This window comes from Aegilops tauschii, chromosome 3 (assembly GCF_002575655.3).
Source record: "Aegilops tauschii subsp. strangulata cultivar AL8/78 chromosome 3, Aet v6.0, whole genome shotgun sequence".
Lineage (NCBI taxonomy): Eukaryota > Viridiplantae > Streptophyta > Magnoliopsida > Poales > Poaceae > Aegilops > Aegilops tauschii.
This window is the reverse complement of record NC_053037.3, coordinates 428,978,931-428,992,626: the sequence shown is the minus strand read 5'-3', so window position 1 is coordinate 428,992,626 and position 13,696 is coordinate 428,978,931. Positions and strand designations below refer to the sequence as shown.

General features: G+C 42.9%; 1 pseudogene; it reads right to left on the bottom strand.

Moving 5' to 3' along the window:
- Positions 1–11,716: 11,716 nt before the first annotated feature.
- LOC109772948 (peroxidase 2-like) lies at positions 11,717–13,174 on the bottom strand (annotated as a pseudogene).
- Positions 13,175–13,696: the final 522 nt, after the last annotated feature.

Below are 13,696 nucleotides of genomic sequence, written 5' to 3'. Positions count from 1 at the left end.
TCAATATTGCCTTTCACTTGCACGCCCAAATGGTGTGAATAATAATAATAGTGCACGTGCATTGGACTAAGCTGGAATCTGCAAGCATCTGATACAAAGGAGAAGACAAGGTAATATGGGCTCTTTGTTAAATCAATAAAAATGCATATAAGAGCCACTTCAACATTTTCATTATGGTCTTCTCCTCTCGACCCCCAAAGAAAAGAAATAAAATAAAACTATTCACACGGGAAAGCTCCCAACAAGCAAAAGAAGAACGAAAAATCTTTTTGGGTTTTCTTTTAATTATTACTGCTACAGGCATGGAAAGTAAACTACCTAAGGCTACAACTAATTTTTTGGTTTTTCTTACACACAAGAAGAAAGCGAGAAAATAAAATAAACTAGCATGGATAGTACAATGAAAAAGTATGAGCACCGACAACTGGAATGAGTGTGTGAACATGAATGTAATGTTGGTGATAAATACGTACTCCCCCAAGCTTAGGCTTTTGGCCTAAGTTGGTCTATGCCCATGGATCAAAGCTACTCTCTCCGGTGTACTGAGAAGGATCCTCGGGGTGCCATTGGTTGGCGATCTCCTCCGGGTCCCACTGATAAACAGACTGACGGTGAGGATCAAGTGGTGGTCCGGCTCGGGCTCTGGAGCTGGTGTTAGGCTCCGGTAGGCATGAATAGCCTCCGACAGGACAAGGTACATGCCTGAAGATAAATTGAACAAAGAAGGAGCAGGCAAGGTGATAGTCTCAAAGTAATTTTTATCAAATATCAGTCTATAGTTAAGCATCTTTTTCTTATTCTTAACAAGAAAATCATGTGCTACCATACTCTTATAGTCTAGAAAAATAGGAGGCAGCAACTTTTCCTCTTTCTCATACTGTCTAATAGGTATCTCAAAATATTTAGCAAGCCGTGAAGCAAAGATACCTCCAAAGATGGGACCCTTCGTACGGTTCAGATTTAACCGGTTGGCAACAATAGCGCCTAAACTAAAAGTGTTATCGTGAAACAAAGCATGGCACAAAATAACAATATCAGGGGCACTAAGGTTTCCACAATTCCCGCGACCAATTAAGCATCTACTAGCAAATATTGCAAAGTAACATAGAACAGGAAAGCGTATGCTAGTAATTCTTGCATCGGAAACCTTCCTCGTCTCCCCTACATCGATCATATCAATAAACCCTTCCACATCGTTACGATGTGGTTCCTCTATACTGCCCTCAAAGGGCAACTTGCAAACCCCACAAAAGTCATAAAGTGACATCTCCTGATACTCATCATATAAATAAAAATCCACCGAAGGTGGTGATCTCCTAGCATGGAAATGAAAATTTTGCACAAAAATATTAGTGAGTAGGAGATACTGATCGAGCTGGTCGTGGATGAAGTTGGTGAGGCCTGCATTCTCAGCCAAATAATAAAAATCATCATGAATACCGGCTGCTCTCAAGAAATCATCACAAGGCCATTCACTTGGCCGAACCTCCGCAGTGCGAGGGAGATTATATTTGGGCTTCTTATCCTCTTCACTTTGCTTATCCTTCGAGCTTCGGCTCGAAGAGCCCCTCAATAATCTCTTCATCATTTTCTGAAAATTTCTGAAATTTTTAACTCAAAATAAAAGTGAACCAAACTCAACAAAATTGATAGCAACTGCTCCCACAAGTGCCTAGAGACTATTTCATGCATTAGAGCTACTTGGGACCAAATAAATTTGACATGCAAGCTCAAGAACAGGGTCACCTAAGCAGCAAAAATCTGCAATGAATAAAGCACTAGAACAAAAACTAATTGGACCGTTGGAGGAGTCACATACCAAAGAACAATCCCCCAAAGCAGTTTTGTGAGTGGAGCTTTGAGCAAGGAGATCGAAAATGGCAGCAAGATGAGCTAGAACTTGTGCTTGAGCTGGTTGGTGATTTTTTTTGGGAGGAAGAAGGAGTGTGTGGGTGCTGGAATAAGTGGAGGGGGGCCACCAGGGGCCCATGAGGCAGGGGGCGTGCCCAGGGGGTGGGCACGCCCTAGACCCTCGTGGCCAGGTGCTGGCTCCCCCTGATGTGTTCTCAATGCCAAATATTCTTAAATATTCTAGAAAAAAATCATATTTCAATTTCAGGGCATTTCGAGAACTTTTATTTTCGGGGTATTTTTTATTGCAAGGATAATTCAGAAAACAGATAGAAAATACTATTTTTGCTTTATTTATTCTAAATAACAGAAAGTAAAAGAAGGGTACAGAGATTTGTGCTTTCTAACTTCATCCATCTCATGCTCATCAAAAGGAATCCACTAACAAGGTTGATTAAGTCTTGTTAACAAACTCATTCCGAATCACATGAAACCGAAGAATTTTCGAATAGCACTAGGTTACCTCAACGGGGATATGCACATCCACAATAATAAGAATATCATATTTCTTCTTGACAGTAGGAAGAGGAAATTCAAAACCTCCAATAATAATTGATGGAGTTTTTCCAATAGAATTGATACTGTGGACTTGAGGTTGTTTCCTCGGAAAGTGTACCGTATGCTCATTACCATTAACATGAAAAGTGATATTGCATTTGTTGCAATCAATAACAGCCCCTGCAGTATTCAAAAAAGGTCTACCAAGGATAATCGGCATACTATCGTCCTCGGGAATATAAAGAATAACAAAGTCCATTAATATAGTAACGTTTGCAACCACAACAGGCACATCCTCACAAATACCGACAGGTATAGTAGTTGATTTATCGGCCATTTGCAAAGATATTTTAGTAGGTGTCAACTTATTCAAATCAAGTCTACAATATAAAGAGAGAGGCATAACGCTAACACCGGCTCCAAGATCACATAAAGCAGTTTTAACATAGTTTCTTTTAATGGAGCATGGTATAGTTGGTACTCCTGGATCTCCAAGTTTCTTAGGTATTCCACCTTTAAAAGTATAATTAGCAAGCATGGTGGAAATTTCAGCTTCCGATATCTTTCTTTTATTTGTAACAATATCCTTCATATACTTAGCATACAGATTCATTTTAAGCATATCAGTCAAACGCATACGCAAAAAGATAGGTCTAATCATTTCAGCAAAGTGCTCAAAATCCTCATCATCCTTTTTCTTGGATGGTTTGGGAGGAAAAGGCATGGGTTTCTGAACCCATGGTTCTCTTTCTTTACCGTGCTTCCTAGCAACGAAGTCTCTCTTATCATAATGTTGATTCTTTGATTGTGGGTTATCAAGATCAACAACAGGTTCAATTTCTACATCATTGTTATTGATAGGTTGAGCATCAACATGAACATCATCATTAACATTATCACTAGGTTCATGTTCATTACTAGATTGTGTTTCAGCATCAGAAATAGAAATATCATTGGGATTCTCAGGTGTGTCAACAACAGGTTCACTAGAAGCATGCGAAGTCCTATCATTTTTCTTTTTCTTCTTTTTAGAAGGACTAGGTGCATCAACATTAGTTCTCTGAGAATCTTGCTCAATTCTCTTAGGGTGGTCCTCAGGATACAAAGGTTCCAGAGTCATTTTACCCCCTCTAGTCATAACTCTAACAGCATTATCATTTTTCTTGTTATTCAATTCATTGAGCAAATCATTTTGAGCTTTAAGCACTTGTTCTACTTGAGTGGTAACCATAGAAGCATGTTTACTAATGAGTTTAAGTTCACCCTTAACTCTAGACATATAATCACTCAAGTGTTCGATCATATAAGCATTGCGTTTCAATTGTCTACCAACATAAGCATTGAAGTTTTCTTGTTTAACAATAAAATTATCAAACTCAACTAAGCATTGGCTAGCAGACTTATAACGAGGAATATCACCTTCATCAAATCTATAGAGATAATTTACCTTTACTACCTGTGTCGGGTTATCAAGACCATGTATTTCTTCAATAGGTGGTAAATTCTTAACATCTTCGGCTTTAATACCTTTTTCTTTCATAGATTTCTTTGCCTCTTGCATATCTTCAGGAGTGAGAAATAGAATACCCCTTTTCTTCGGAGTTGGCTTAGGAGTTGGTTCAGGAAGTGTCCAATTATTTTCATTAGTCAACATATTATTCAATAGCAATTCAGCTTGATCAACTGTTCTATCCCTGAAAACACGACCAGCACAACTATCCAGGTGGTCTCTGGAAGCATCGGTTAGTCCATTATAAAAGATATCAAGTATTTCATTTTTTTGAGAGGATGATCAGACAAAGCATTAAGTAATTGGAGAAGCCTCCCCTAAGCTTGTGGGAGACTCTCTTCTCTTCAATTTGCACAAAATTATATATTTCCCTTAAGGCAGCTTATTTCTTATGAGCGGGGAAATATTTAGCAGAGAAGTAATAAATCATATCCTGGGGACTACGCACACAACCAGGATCAAGAGACTTAAACCATGTTTTAGCATCACCCTTTAATGAGAACGGAAATAACTTAAGGATATAGTATTAGCGAGTTTTCTCATCATTAGTGAATAGGGTGGCTATATCATTTAATTTAGTAAGATGTGCCACAACAGTTTCAGATTCATAGCCATAAAAAGGATCAGATTCAACCAAAGTAATTATCTCAGGATCAACAGAGAAATCATAATCCTTATCAGTAACACAGATAGGTGAAGTAGCAAAAGCAGGGTCATATTTCATTCTAGCATTCAAAGACTTTTCTTTCAGCTTAGCTAATAATTTCTTAAGATCGTATCTATCATTGCAAGCAAGAAAGTCTCTAGCAGTTTCTTCATCCATAAGATAACCCTCAGGCACAATAGGCAATTGATATCTAGGGGGAGAATCTTCATCATCACTTTCATCAATATTATCAGTTTCAATAATTTTATACTCTCTAGCCCTAGCAAGTTGTTCATCAAGAAATTCACCTAATGGCACAGTAGTATCAAGCATAGAAGTAGTTTCATCATAAGTATCATGCAAAGAAGAAGTGGCATCATCAATAACATGCAACATATCAGAATTAATAGCAGAAGCAGGTTTAGGTGTCGCAAGCTTACTCAAAACAGAAGGTGAATCAAGTGTAGAGCTAGATGGCAGTTCCTTACCTCCCCTCGTAGTTGAGGGAAAAATCTTGGTTCTTTCATCTTTGAAGTTCCTCATAGTGATCATCAGATAGAGATCCCAAGTGACTCAAAGAATAGAGCTATGCTCCCCGGCAACAGCGCCAGAAAATAGTCTTGATAACCCAGAAGTATAGGGGGTCGCAACAGTTTTCGAGGGCAGAGTATTAAACCCAAATTTATTGATTCGACACAAGGGGAGCCAAAGAATATTCTCAAGTATTAGCAGTTGAGTTGTCAATTCAACCACACCTGGATAACTTAATATCTGGAGCAAAGTATTTAGTAGCAAAGTAGTATGGAAGTAATGGTAACGGTGGCAAAAGTAACAGTAGTAGCTTTGTAGTAATTGTAACAATGGCAACGAAAAAGTAACTAAGCAAAGAGCAATATGTGAAAAGCTCGTAGGCATTGGATCGGTGATGGAGAATTATGTCGGATGCGATTCCTCATGCAAAAGTTATAACATAGGGTGACACAGAACTAGCTCCAATTCATCAATATAATGTAGGCATGTATTCAGAATATAGTCATACGTGCTTATGGAAAAGAACTTGCATGACATATTTTGTCCCACCCTCCCGTGGCAACGGGGTCCTATTGGAAACTAAGGGATATTAAGGCCTCCTTTTAATAGAGGGACCAAAGCATTAACACTTAGTGAATACATGAACTCCTCAAACTACGGTCATCACCGGTAAGTATCCCGATTATTGTCACTTCGGGGTTAACGGATCATAACACATAATAGGTGACTATAGACTTGCAAGATAGGATCAAGAACTCACATATATTCATGAAAACATAATAGGTTCCGATCTGAAATCATGGCACTCGGGCCCTAGTGACAAGCATTAAGCATAGCAAAGTCATCGCAACATCAATCTCAGAACAATGGATACTAGGGATCAAACCCTAACAAAACTAACTCGATTACATGGTAAATCTCATCCAACCCATCACCGTCCAGCAAGCCTACGATGGAATTACTCACGCACGGCGGTGAGCATCATGAAATTGGTGATGGAGGAAGGTTGATGATGACGACGGCGACGGATTCCCCTCTCCGGAGCCCCGAACGGACTCCAGATCGGCCCTCCCGAGAGAGATTAGGACTTGGCGGCGGCTCCATATCGTAAAACACGATGAATCCTTCTCTCTGATTTTTTTCTCCCCGAACGTGAATATATGGAGTTGGAGTTGAGGTCGGTGGAGCACCAGGGGGCCCACGAGGCAGCGGGCGCGCCCAGGGGGTAGGCGCGCCCCCACCCTCGTGGACAGGGTGTGGACCCCTGGTCTTGATTCTTTCGCCAGTATTTTTTATTAATTTCAAAAATATTCTGCGTGAAGTTTCAGGTCATTCTGAGAACTTTTATTTCTGATGAAAACAGCGTCTGTCCGGGTTAGTTACATTCAAATCATGCAAGTTAGAGTCCAAAACAAGGACAAAAGTGTTTGGAAAAGTAGATACGATGGAGACGTATCATAAGTACACGCCAGAGAAGAGAGGCTTGGCTTGAAAACAGGCCCGGTCCCTCCAGCTCAAATACAGAAGAAGGGGAGTGGAAAAATTGTGGAAGACAGAAGTGCCAGGGAAGGTCCGAATGTTCCTATGGAGATTATCCAAGCATTCCATTCCAACCAACGATGTAAGAGCACACAGGCATATGTCGACATCCAGTGCATGTGGAATCTGCGGCTCTCCAGATTCATGGAGACATTCCCTTCTAGAATGCACCATGTCAAGGTGCACCTGGGCCCTTGTGGATGAGGAATTGGCACAACACTTAGCAACCATCACTGAACCGAAAGCTAAACAGTGGCTATTCACTCTCATGAGCACGTTATCGCATGATCTATTTGTGAAGTTCTCGGTTACCTTATGGGCCATATGGGCAGCGAGAAGGAAAGCTATTCACGAGGGCTTATTTCAGAGCCCCCAAACCATCAACGGTTTCATCGATAGATACCTGCAGGAACTGAAGATGATAGCTGAGCCTACTCGGTCCCATAACGAGCAGCGAATACCTACAGCAAATACGAACGCCACGCGCCCAAAAGCGCCTCCCCCCGGGCATGCAAAAATCCACGTCGATGCAGCATGTCGCAAGGGACTAGGGGGCTCTTCGGCTGCTGTGTGTAAAGATGCTAATGGTAATTTCCTGGGTAGCTCAGTTCTTGTGATCCAAGGAGTGGATGATCCTGATATTCTTGAAACAATAGCATGCAGGAAGGCACTCGCTTTGGCGCAAGATCTCAACCTTCTCAACATTGTTGTTGCATCCGACTCGAAGGGCGCAGTTGGGGCTATCAACAACAGCAGCAGAGGAGCTAATGGCGCCATCGTCATGGAGATTAATAGTATAGTTATTCCCCTAAACTGTAAATTTACTTTTGAAGGTCGTGCAGTCAATGTCGATGCACATAGATTAGCCAAGTTTGCACTCTCTTTAGGTCCTGGTCGGCACATTTGGTTGGGCCAATCCCACAACCAGAGATGTATCCCACACACTGTGGATTTTGCTGAATAAAAAACTTGGTTTCCCCCTAAAAAAAGCTACACTATTTTTTTCAACAACAGGCCACACACAAAAGGAAGAAGAATAGAATTGAAAGGTTTCAGACGCCATCCAGGTCGTATTGTGAGGAAGCTCAACAGTTGCACAATCACGCGGAAGAATTGTATAAAGAACTACTCCCTCCGTTCCTAAATATAAGTCTTTGTAGAGATTCTACTATGGACTACATACGGAGCAAAATGAGTGAATCTACACTATAAAATGCGTCTATATACATCCGTATATGGTTCATAGTGAAATCTCTAAAAAGACTTATATTTAGAAACGGAGGGAGTATACAATACAGATGGAACGTTGGGGATGGACGAAGTTCTCTCTTGTGCACCACGAAAACTAACGCCAGCAATGAATGCAAGATTGGATGCTCCATATACAGCAAAAGAGGTTAAAAATGCACTCGTTTTAGATGTACCCGACAAAAGCACCTAGACCAAATGGATTTCTGGTCCATGTTTTCAACGTCATTCAGATGTGTGTGGAGAAGAAGTGACAAGGGTTGTGTTGAATATTTTAAATGGATTTAAGGGCTTAGGATGCAAAGTATCTGCTCCCGAGCTCAAATGCTCCCTAAATGAACAATAAAATTAAAATAAATAGTAAGAATCAATAAAAAGAACTAATTTTTTGTTGAAAACTTTGACAAATATTTAATGTGCTTTCAAAAGTTTATCATGAAATGCCATCCATGAAGTCATGGGAAAACAAACAAAATTGATGCTCCAAAAATGCTGTTTTTGAAAGCATTTTGGGGTGCTGATTTTCAATTTTTTTGCCATGACTTCCACAATTTCATTTTATGATGAAAAATTTCAAGGACTCAAAGCATTTTCCAAAGTTTTCCACAAGAAATCAGATTTTCCTTTTTATTTTGTTTTGGATTTTAATTTTCATCCCGGGCTCATTTGAGCTCGGGAGCAGAAGAAGATTTTCAACTTACGATAGGTAAATCAGCCTTTGTTTGTTTTGATCCCAAAAGTTCAAGGCGCATCTTCCCTCTCTTAGTTTCTACCGATTAGTTTATGTAATGTTGTGTTAAAAATCGTGTCAAAAGTGCAAACTGGCAGATTGAAGGAGGTGCTCAGCATTTGTGTCGGGTAGGTTAATCATCGATAATATCTTGACTGCATAAGTGACTAAATTTTATGAAGCAGAAGAGGGGAGGAAGTTCACTGTATTGCGCTCTTAAACTTTCACATCATGAAGGCGTATGATAAAGTCGAGGGGGTTATCTTTGGACTATAATATTGAAGGAAGTAAGGTTTCACCAAGAGATGGGTGATGTCTATCATGGGGATTGTTACACCGGTTTCTTTATTAGTGTGTTTTAATGGGGAAAGTACAGTGGTTTTTAAACACTCAAGGGGTATGCGTCATGGGGACCCTATGCTCGTATTTGTTTTTGTTAGCGACTAGAGATATCTCTTGCCTGTTGACTAGCAGGGGAATTTCAGAAAACTTATCGGACATTGTAGTGGCGTCCACAGCACCCCCCGTCAATCAACTCTTATTTGAAGACAACAACTTGCTATTTGTAAGGGAAGGTACAGAAGGACTATCAAAGACTAAAGATGTAATCGATATTTATTGTCAGGCATCAGGCCAAAAGTTCAATCCATTTCAATAAGGGGTGCCCGAACAATGTGAGTGATGCTATGAAGAAAGTAATCGAGGTGCCATCTGAATTCTCGAATGATCGTTATTTGGGACTGCCTATAGAGGTGGGAAGGAATAAAAATGGCACATTCAAGTATTTAAAAGACATGGTCTAGAATAAAATTCAAGGATGGATCGAACATATCCTTTCGGCTGGGGGAAAGGAAGTGCTCATCAAATCCATACCCCAAGTTTTTCCCATGTATTCAATTGGTTGTTTTTAAATTGCCTAGGGTTTGTGAGAAAAGATAAATTCACTCATTATAAGTTTTTGGTGGGGGAGCAAGCATGACAAGCGGAAGCCCACATTGGGTGTCTTGGGACACACTTATGATGCCAAAATATATGTTAGGTATGGGGTCCAAAGACATAGAATTTTTTAATCTGGCTCTGGTAGCTCGTCAAGTGTGGACAATTTTGCAGGCACCAGAGACACTTAGTGCAAGGATCCTAAATGTTTTTTTCGCAAACCAACATTGTGCAGGTGACTTTGGGCTCATCCCCTCTCATGTATGGAGATTATTAGTAGAAGACAAGGATATTCTAAAATTAGAACTGGTATGTAGAATTTGGCAACGAACAAACCAAGAGAGCGTGGCAAGATAATTGGATCCCAGGACGGCGGTGACGGCTTTGTCAGCAAACCCACCTCAGTTGGTGTCTGAACTTATCGATCGGTTGTTGGGATGGTGGAACCGAGATGAACTCACTAGACACTTCCTGCCTATGGACATTGAGATGATATGCAACATAAGAATTAGTTTTATCCCACGTAAAGATTTTTGTGCATGCCATCATGAAAAAACTAGCGTCCTGTTTGTTAGATCGGCTTATAGGATGCTTGTTACCACGAAAAGGCTAATGGGGATGGCTTGAGGGGCACCCAAGCATAAGCTCCAATAGATCAGAAAAGTGTGGATCCAACTATGAAAGGCTAAGGTGCCTTCCAAGGTCAGGGTATTTGCATGGCGCCTCGCTCAACGGTCATCGCCTTCCAGAGTGGAGCTTCATCGTCAACATATGGCGACTTCTCGTGTTGTGAATTGTGTACGGGAGAGGAAGACACCTAGTGCCACTCTTTGTTGGACTGCACCATGGCAAGACGTGTATGGGCTCTAGTCAATAAGTCACTCACAGAACACATTTGCATGAATAGGTGCCCAGATGCCAATGATTGTTATATCATATGCTGGAATTAAACCTGGGAAAACCATGGGCAAGGCTAGGTTTCGAGTTGAACTTGTAAAAGCCCAACCTTCCTTTCTCAAGCCCGAGACTGGCCCAAAGCCCAAAATACACTTTGTTCTCAAGCCCGAGCTCGGCCTGAAAGCCTAGCCCAAAAGCTACTTTTTAGTGTTCACACGTGTAAGCGGCCCGAAATACAGAAAAAGAGAATCCCGATCTCAGCCTGAACTACCTTTTGGGCTGCAAAACAAGGCTCAAGCCCGACAAAAATGGCAAGCTTAACCCGGCCCGGCCCTGGTTTTTCAGGTCAGGCTTGGGGCGAGTCATCCGGTCGGGCTGTCCATGCTCAGGTCTAGTTGGACCTCGCATAAGAATTTTACTAAATGGTCACTCTTTGGGCGATTTGGAGGACTCAGGAGAAGGCTATCCACAAAGCTATCTTTCAGAGTCCGGTATCAATCCATGGATTTGTAATGCGTTTTCTGACGGACCTTGAGGTTACAAGTTTAATTTCGTAGAAGCACATTAAGGTGGAGCCCTCTGTGGCACCCAGATGGATTCCGCCACCTGATATGGTTAAGTTCAATGCGGACGGAGGTATAGCAAAACAAAGACGGAAGGTCACCAACACGTGTGATCGACCACTAAACATGTTAATGAAGGGAGTAAGGGTGCCTACAGCTCGATCCTTCAGGAAAAAGAGTTTCGCTGTCGATCTTTCACATAGGTTTGTTTCGTTCAGGAGGGAAGGGCTTCCAATACAGAAGCACAAAATCTTGTAAAGAACTCGCTGTGCCTCAAGCATGGTTGTCACACTTGACTCGTGTCGCGCAGCCGAATGATACGGCTATTGTAACTTATATTATGATGCAAATCATGCAATAAAGCGACCATATTTATTCCTAAGAAAGTAGGTGTATCTGGAGAGGATTTTTCCTTCCAAGACTAATGAGTCAATTTTTGTGCTATTGGAGAAAAATGACTGCAACATTCACTGGTTCAGCCATTTTGTCAAGACCAAATGAGAAAATGAATGCATTTTTCGGATTCCCTGTCAAGGCTTAGCTCAGGACCCCGCTACTCGGTTTCAGTTTTTAATCGACAAAAACAACCAGGAAAATAGTCGTACGTGAACATACACGGTTACTTATATATTATTATATCTTTATTAATACACCAAAACGCACACACATACAGAGTTTCAGTATGATACACCAAAACACACACACATACAGAGTTTCGGTATGATACACCAAAACACACACACACACATACAGAGTTTTAGTATGAGAAAACCAACAACGGCACTAGCTAGGCAAAGTTAGATCTCCTCCATGGGGGGATCCAGACATGGAGCCGGCCAACTACCAGGCATTACTACTGGCCCGCATCAGTTGTTGACTCTCCAGCATACCTTCCTGATCTCTGCGCCTTGCTGGTTGCCTATGGTCTTTGACCCCGATTTTCCCCATAGTCTCCATGGCTTTCTCGAACTTCCTCTCCCACGCCCCGGCCATGTTCGCGTTTTCTGTCACCTGCGTTATTGTTTCCGTCGAATTGAGCACGGCGTCCGAGGTGAACAACACTTTCTCGTCGACCACGTTCTGGTAGTATTGTTTATCCAGAACGTCGGGGGTCACATCGTCCTGGTTCACGTTGTTGTTGTCGTTGCCGCACTGGGCCCTGAGCTTGGCGGCTATGCCGAGTCCATCTCAGAGAAGCGGCTGGAGAAGAACAAGCAGCGGGCGCGGCCGATGGTGTGCGCGCCGGAGAGCGTGACCATCTCGTCGGAGGTGAGTCCCTTGGCCGCGAAACTCCCCTGGAGCGCCGGGAGGTTGGAGAAGGGCCCGGGCAGCTGGTCGGTCTCGTTGGAGAAGGACTCGCGGCCGTCGTAGCGACCGCCCGGCATCTGGATGTTGATCTTGCGGTCGCTGAGAAAGTAGGACGCGTCGCGGGCGGCGTAGGCGACAATGTCGGCACATGAGACTGTGTCGGGGCAAGCGGCCTCGATCGCCGCCTTGGCCTCGTCAACCACCTCGAACCCTCGGAGGCTGTTCTGGTTGGGAGGGCCTTCTCTCTCCGTGTCGCTGTTCTTGGAGTTGGTCGTGTTGAGAAGGACGGAACCATCGCAACCCTAAATATAGTAAACATGAAGGACCTCATAATTAACATGTTGATCATCGTAATGAACATATTATTACTCCCTCAGCAAACTAATATAAGAGCGTTTAGATTATTAAAGTAGTGATCTAAATGCTTTTGTATTAATTTACAGAGAGAGTAGTATATAAGTTAGAATCGACGAGCTTTGTTGTGTTGTGTGTACCCGAAGGAAGCAGTCGTGGAAGAAGAGGCGGATGAGCCCCGCACCAATGCCAGGATTCGCATCCACGGCCTTCTTCACGGCATTCGTGACGATCTTCTCCGCGCTGGGACACCTGGTGTTGTAATAGCCGGAGGTGAGCCCTGACCCCGAGGGAGCAGGTCTCCTCTGCCGCGTCTGAACGTCCGGCCTGGGGCGACAGAGCACCGGGTTGTAGGTGGGTAGCCTCAGCCAGCCGTTGAAGCAAATGCTGGCGGCCTCGGACGCCGCCGGCCCGGCGAGGAACGCGGCCAAGACGATGAGCGCTGCGAGCTTAGTCGCCATCTTCCTTTCGCACTAGTCACTGGAGAGATGGTCGTTTCGTGTCGTGTGTTGTTTGCTCAAGCTGGGTTACGGATGACATATTTATAGGCCGTCCCGGACGACCACGTACAAAGGCAATAAGCCGCGTTTCGTGGGCGGCGCACGTCGCGATGGACGCAAACTTGGACCGGACAGCTGAAGCGTCTGACCGGCGACGTCGATGGATTTTTGCGGTGTCGGTGGTCTGATCGGCCTTCGAGATTTCGCGGTGCCGGTGTGCTGATCCTGTGCATGGGGACAAGCTAGCAAGGTTGACCGTTGAATGTTGCATGGGAACAGTGTCTCTGCTCCTCGCCGACTTGGTCTTTCTGTGGAAAATGTCCACAACGTCGCCAACCATGCATTTACCATTCCATGCAGGCATGTGATGCAGCTGCTAGACTTGCTCTAACCGGGGCGAACCGGCCTGCGCTTGCAGAGCAGTAGTGTATGTCTCCTTACTGATTTTTTTTTTCCTGAAACTTAATGTTTTGTGTGCTTGCAAAAGTTTGTCATGAAATTGTGGCAAAACAAATAAAATTGATG